At 46.0% G+C, this 7,331-nt stretch overlaps 1 long non-coding RNA gene across 1 annotated transcript; it reads right to left on the bottom strand.

Annotated features, from left to right (window-relative positions):
• Positions 1-1,500: 1,500 nt before the first annotated feature.
• Positions 1,501-4,162, bottom strand: LOC125756317 (uncharacterized). The gene is made up of 3 exons (XR_007414363.1): positions 3,505-4,162; positions 2,029-3,174; positions 1,501-1,661 (listed from the first exon to the last, which is right to left on the bottom strand). It is a non-coding gene; the product is annotated as an uncharacterized LOC125756317 (long non-coding RNA).
• Between the last annotated feature and the right edge of the window lie 3,169 nt (positions 4,163-7,331).

The raw sequence follows: 7,331 nt of genomic DNA, 5'->3' as shown, positions 1-7,331 counted from the left end.
AGATAGTATCTAAGATACATGTATCTTCGATCTAAGATACATGTATCTTCGATACTGCCCAGCACTGGCCTAGTGGCTACTAGTGATACCCCGCAGTCTGCGTTCTGAAATATGCGAGGGCTTCCACTCTGACCCGCAATGCGCGCACTCTGGGGTATCCAAAACTTACCACCGCATTCGACAACGATACTTCTGGCGAGGGATGCACCGCTACGTGCAGAAGTTCGTTCGCTCCTGCCTCGATTGCCAACGCCGAAGACCTTCAACGCACGTGCCGCCAGCAGTTCTACAACCATTACCTTGCCCTAACCGTCCGTTTGGGCGCGTGGGCATTGATTTGTATGGACCACTTCCTCTGACTTCGGCTGGTAACCTCTGGGCCATCGTCGGTGTTGCCCATCTAACGCGATACGCCGAAACCGCCGCCCTCCCAGCGGCTACAGCGCCCTATGGTGCCTCCTTCCTTCTGCACCGATTCATACTGCGTCACGGTCCACCCCAGGAACATCTCTGCGATCGAGGCCATGTCTTCTTGTAGGAAGTCGTCGAAGCCATTCTCAAAGAGTGCCATGCTGTTCACCGCAAAACTACTGCTTACCACCCGCAGACGAATGGCCTAACCGAACGATTTAACCGCACGCTCGGTGACATGCTCTCAATGTACGTCGCCGCCGATCACACCAATTGGGATGCCATTCTGCCCTTAACACAGCCCCTCAGAGCACTACTGGTTTCTCACCCTTCTTACTGTACGGAAGGCACCCGTCGTACACCATCGACATGATACTTCCATACAAGACGAATTCATCGGAGTGTGCGCCTATTTCTGACACCGCCAGGCTCGCTGAAGAGTGCACCCTTATGAAAATGTGAGACGAGTTCAAAAAGAAAGTCTAATGACTTCTGACATTTCAGTCATTTGACGCTCTAATGTGTCCCTTTAGAATTTTGTAATGTATTTGAAATGCCATTCAAAAACATATTGGCCGATCATTCTGATGCGTATTAACATGTGATAGTCTGATGCGGATTAACATGTGATAGTCCGATGCGTATTAACATGTGATAGTCTAGTGAGCATGAAACGACCTTTGACATCAACACTCATTTGATTCTCTAATGTATTTCTTCAGAATTGTTTTAATGTACTCATAATGTCATTCAAAAACATATTGGCCACCGTCATTCTAATGTGTCCTTATGAGTGACTTTCTTGTGAGTATGAAACATCCTGTTTGCAATGACCCTCGGCCAAGCTTGTGCTTCGTGGCCAATGACATTCATAAGATTCCTGAAACAGAACTATTACAGTGCATGATAAGATTTATGATATGTCCGGATGATAGTACGGAATCACATATTAGTTGTGCCTGACAATGTGTTTGCTGGTTGATACACATGCAGCCAAGCATCATACAAAAGTGCATGTATGCACCTTCTACGACACTTGTGCTGTACAAAGACATTTCTCAACAAAAGAAAATGGATAAAAACATTTATTGACTGGGAAACATGCAGAGGTTAAATGAAAGAAAAATATGGTGTACACCTGTCATATCTTCGTTTCGTTTAATCTGTCTACTTAACATTGATGACAGATTGCTTTTGATGCGCAGGGTCCTTGTAGGGAATCCATGTATGTGTATCCATGCATGTGTATCCTGCACGAAAGATCGCAGTAAATATATAAGAGTTGCAAAGAAAACTTTATCCAACACATCGTGCACCTTAGAACACTTAGATGTACTGCCAAGGCCCCGTGCAGGTAGTTGACAAAAAGCACTTTTGTGAAGTTAGTGTTAGTCAAAATTGCATCTTATATCGCATTTCCAATAGAAACTTTCAGCAAATCCTGTAAGAAAACAGGAAAACAACACAGAAGGTCAAGTCCAGCATCAAGTATACATTAATGAGTTACGTCTAGGGTCTTGTTTCTTTGATCTTAGAATTCCCTCAAAAAAGTTGCAATAGGTTCATGAGCAGGCGCAACATGTCGAACTTTTTGTAAAGATTGAAACAAATGCCTACCATAAAATATAAGCTCGACCAGGCTCACAGGTAGAACGCTCCCATCTTCGTCTGCAAGCTGTCGTCTGCTTCAGTTCCACGAACAGGTGAGATCACCGGGTACATATGTTAAGGATACCAGAAAACATTCATGAGTTGGCGCACCACACAGACCTTACAGCTCACACACAATACATACAATGTATTCAGGCAAGTCTATGTTTATATACCAGCAAGGGCCTTGAATGATGGACTCAGATTGCGCTATAAGAACAAGTATAACCTGAGCAACGGCTCATGGCAGACAACTGTAATGGTGCCATTGCAAGCCGAACTTTCAGAAACTTATGTACTTAGTAAACACTATGTGGTTGGAGAACGCAGATTACGATATAGGTCATTTAAATGACGAAAATTACATCAGCTCTGCTACACAATATAAAATGCATAAATTGATAAAATAAGAGTATGTGTGGCCCATATGCACACTCCATAATGCCGAGCTTTACATATTGTATTATATGATGAATTTGAGCCGTTTAGGAAAGTAATTCTAGTCGTGTTAAAGCCAATCAATGCCTGGACTATCGGTTTGAATTTGTAGTGCTGCAAGCCATAAAAAAAAAAACCGTTAACCACTTTTGTCAGCCTTCTCTAAACTTCTGCACACATAGTTACATATGAGAATTTAGATTTGTTTCCCATAATAATTACTTCATAAAATTAAAGTAGCACTCTCACAATGAATGCTACGTCTTAGTCGCACAACCTGCAAATAAGAGCGCTTTTTCAGTTTCATGCTGCCTTAAGAAAAGCTCACAAAAGAAACATGAACTTTAGATAAGCACATAATTGAGGTGTGCTTTTGCCACCCCAGCACAGTGGATAAAAAGCTCTTGGAACAGTGCTGCTTAACCATTACAACAACTTCTGTTAATATAAACCAGTATGCTTCAGGAAACAATATAACGACGGGAAAAATATTTCACATCATTTTTCTCAAACACAAATATAGCAACAAAGGGCACCTTGCCAAACGCAACTGGCATATTTGTCTAGAATTGATAATTATATACATCTTGTGCTCTTTCAAATTACTGTACACATGGTGTTAGTACCAGAATATAACGTAATTCACTGACTTGTATTATCTTCAAGTGGGTTCACCTAGAGTCACTGTATATGCTACCTTTAGGTAGCAGAGTTGCGCATAGGTCCGGCTAGCAACCACAGCTATGCGGTGAAGTCGCACTTCGTTTTTGCAGGCGAAATGCCTACCGTGACGCCGATTAACCTGTCTGGCGTGTCGAAGACCGGCAATAAACAGTGGCTGACGATGGCGAGTGTTAATTCAGTTCGCTGCAGCGGCGGCGTCGAGAAATAAAAAAATTGGCCCAAGCGGCAGCTTCTCCGCAATGAATGGTTGCTAGGGGCGTTGGAAGACAGATGCGCAACTCTGCTACCTAAAGGTAGCATATACGGTAACTCTAGGTTCACCCAACGCAAGTTCGTTTCTCGTAGCAACGACCTTGCACAGTCAGATTAAAATCCTAACCATAGTGCAACTAACTTCTAACAAAAACAAGCGCGGTGCAGTAGTCGCGGAGAAAGCCACAAACACACGCCACTGAAGAGCACCGCGCGCGCATGTGCAGCCGCAGCGTGTTTTTATATCTTCCTCCCCGCGTACTACATGCCAATTATTACTGAGTTTCCTGAAAAGTTACTTCATTTGTACCTGCATCATGAGAAGGCTAGGCGATGAACGTTATGTTTAAAGCAGTTCTATTTCCGAAGTGATAAGCCATCGTACAAGTAGCTTCAGGCGATGATCTCGTGCAGTATACAGCTGTAGTCGATTTCAATAACTTTCGACGACGCTAAGAAGTTTATTTACAGAATCACAACTCGGATACAAAAAATCTTGCAAATTATTCTTCCTTCGGTTTACGATCGCTTCTGAGCGGCGGAATGCCAAGAGCGGGCCACTTTCTCTCTCTCCTCGGTCGCGACCCGTCCCCTCTCCGGGAAAGAGCCATGCTCTCAGTCCTTCCCTCCTACCTCACCTCCCCCCTCCGGTCCCCTACGCCCAAAAGGGCGAGTGTTGCCCTCCCTGCGACACATACATCGCGCAGGCGTCCCCAAGGTCAACCAGTTCCCGAGTAGAGAAGCAGCAGCGGGAAGCGGGCGGGCCGAGCGACAGGCATTCTTGGAATCGAAAAAACAGCCAAGGAAGAAGAGCGCCATGACAAGAAACGCTTGCGTTACAAAAGCGAGCGGAGTATCGCGCAAAGCAACGCGCCTTCATCCACCCGTTGCAGTTGTAGGTAGTGAACGCACATGGTGAGTGCTTCATACAACCGTATAAAGTGCACAGAAAGCATTGAGCATAGCGTAAAACATACCTGTCTATCATCCTTCCTCTGGCCATCATCCCCGCAGAGTGAACACACCGCCCAGACGATCACACTCGGTTCCTGCGTAAAAGACGTCATGTAATGAAGTAACCTAGCTGTGTAATTCAGAAATATTCTGGAACTTACCAAAATCAGGCATCCACTGTGCACTCTTCAGCTTTACATTCCACAATGTACCGTACACTCGGCGACGGTCTTGTCAAAAGGCTGCTGTACGTCCGCACTCGCCTTCAGTCACAAGACTAGGACCTAGATCGTCTTGGAAGGTACACTGACATTCAATCAAGTAACCAACGTGCATAATCGATAAACGTGGTAACGAAGCAATGCAGAACACAGCATGGCACACACACACACACAAACCGCGCGCATCGTGCACCCGTCAAACAACTAAAGCGCCCCCAAGGACAACTTTTCTTGGCAATGAAGGGAAGGCTACGGGGGCGGAGCTACTGCCCATGTACTGCTCCGCGAAATAGTCCGGTTCGGCGCGCGTTTCGAATTTAGTTTTGGTTTGTGAACCTTCCGTACCTCATGTGACGGCCATTTCATTGTTCGAACGGCCGTCTCAGGCTTATACAGCCATTTGCTAGTGAAATTCGTCAGAAGCTCCCTAGGCGAGTCGTCGGGAAAGGTGGAGGGTGACGAGCGCTCACTTGAAGACGAAGGCGCTATTTTGACTGTGAGGTGCACGTAAAAGGTGCGACGTTTTCACAAGTGCAAAAACGCGAAATGACGCTGCATAAATCAAAACAAATATAAATATCTCCTTGGTGCGCGCTGACCCTCTCTTCAAACAGCGCTCCGTAGAAAATAAAGCAATGTTGTTATTTTTATTTGTCACTAGCTGTACATAAAAAAAAGTGTATTTATGGCTTTTTTTAACCCGTGTGTGCATGTTGGGAATGTGTTATGGCTGTCGATTTTGTTATACAACTATAGATTTTGTTTTGTCAAAAGAAACGCTTTTTTGTTTCAAGTTACTGCCCTCTCCCGTGGATAGAAAGAGGTAGGGATTAAGATAGGAGGAGGGAATGGGTAGGGTGTGATAGGCGACACCCAACGTTGCACACAGAGGAGGTGAATGGGACAAGGAAGGAGTGAAGGGAGAGAGGAGTTGACGCCGTGGAGAACGGAAGAGAGTCGCGTGGAGACGACATTACGAGGAGGCGGGGCGGGAGAAGGATGTACGCGACGTTGGGCCAAATCGAACTTTGGTTGTCGGCTGCTTCTGACCAGCGTTGCAACAGCGAGGAGAGATAGAGACAGTAGTTTGAGGTTGGGAAAAACGCTTGTCCGCGTATCTTTGCAACCAACAACATTCTGTTTTGGACATATATGTAAGTGCACCATGCATAAGAACAGTCCCTAATTTTTATCACAACAATAACGAACTTTTTTTCTGTACGTCACCCACTGTCCACAGTTCCAATTCTTCTCCGCCCCCAAAATCCTTCGCGACGCCGTGCGGGTAATCCCCACTCTCCTCCGTTAATTTCTACTGGACAAATGGGCAACACGGGCCCCTGAGCGAGTGTTCGCAGTGTCACTTGATCATATCTGTTCATATTTGCATATGTGATCGACTCATGCCTTTTAAAAATAAGGAAATGCTTACTTCTATTATACGGCAGGTAATATAATGAACATTGCTGCGGTCGTCAGCAATTCTTCGATCGCCGGTGCATGGGCGATATATGTAAAATATTTACGCATTCTACTGAAACACGATATTTGTGTACATTGCAACACAAATTGTTTATTGCTTGTAGTCTCTGAAAGACGAACTTGTCTATTGTGATAAACTGATTTTACGGTGGCGATTAAGGCTATTTAACTTCTTTGTTGTGATGCGCGTTTTGACATTAGGAACGGCAACTGAAAGTCTGAACACTTCAGTCACCAGAAATTAAAGTGCACATGGTCATTTGACTCTCCGATGTACACTTAATGTTAAACGACATTAGGCTTTGCATGTCTAATGTCTGTCTAGTGACTCATTAGGAGCGCACCTAGTCGACACTAGACACTCAAGACTCATTTTCATAAGGGCAGTGAGCTTCCCAAGACATTTACGACGCATGACCAAGAGCTGCGGAAGACCATTCGTGATGACACCACCACTTCAGAGCCCACGTTCCTCCCTGGAGTAATTGTAGAGAAGTATTGGACCGCTGTAATGGGTCGTCTTCTCGAGCGCCTTATGGTGGGTCGCCCTCTTCCTCTCTTCTCGGAGAGGACGCCCCGCGTGCTCCTGCTCGTGAGAGAGTGCGAGTCTGCGCTACGTCGTGACCGTACTCGCTGTGCCCCGTCGCCGTCAATAAACAACGCCTTTACAATAAACACACACACACACACACACATATATATATATATATATATATATATATATATATATATATATATATATATATATATATTGTAGAGGAACGAGACAGGGAAATAGACACAACACCTGTTCACTAGGCCGGCTGTTCTATTCTGCCTCGTCTTTCTCTTCCTCGCGCATCCTGCTCTCGCGCCAGAGCCCCGGTGTCGTTCTTTGTCATTACACTCGGCCACGACTGCGAGCGGCCGCAGCTGCCGACAGTGTCTCTGGTGGGCGGCACTGGCTGTGTCGCAATGGTCGGTGTGGTGTACACCGCGACTTGTCCTGCAGAGCCGCCGAACATTCTGGGGGGCGATGCTGGCTGTGTCGGGGGGGGGTCGCAGAAGGCCTCGGTCGCGCTGTGGCTTAACGTGGTGAGCGGCGGAAGACGATGCGAGCAGTTGGCACTTTTTTTGCAACCTCGGGGCGAGCTTCCGCACTGCCGCGTCATCACTTCTCACTACTTTAGTGCCACACACATGTGGATACTGTGCGTGCCACAGAACTTCGTGTTCTTTGGTCGTAAGAGAGCGACACTT

The sequence above is a fragment of the Rhipicephalus sanguineus genome, chromosome 11, assembly GCF_013339695.2.
Source record: "Rhipicephalus sanguineus isolate Rsan-2018 chromosome 11, BIME_Rsan_1.4, whole genome shotgun sequence".
Taxonomy (NCBI): Eukaryota; Metazoa; Arthropoda; class Arachnida; order Ixodida; family Ixodidae; genus Rhipicephalus; species Rhipicephalus sanguineus.
The sequence above is the reverse complement of the archived record's forward strand: the minus strand, read 5'-3'. Positions and strand labels throughout refer to the sequence as shown.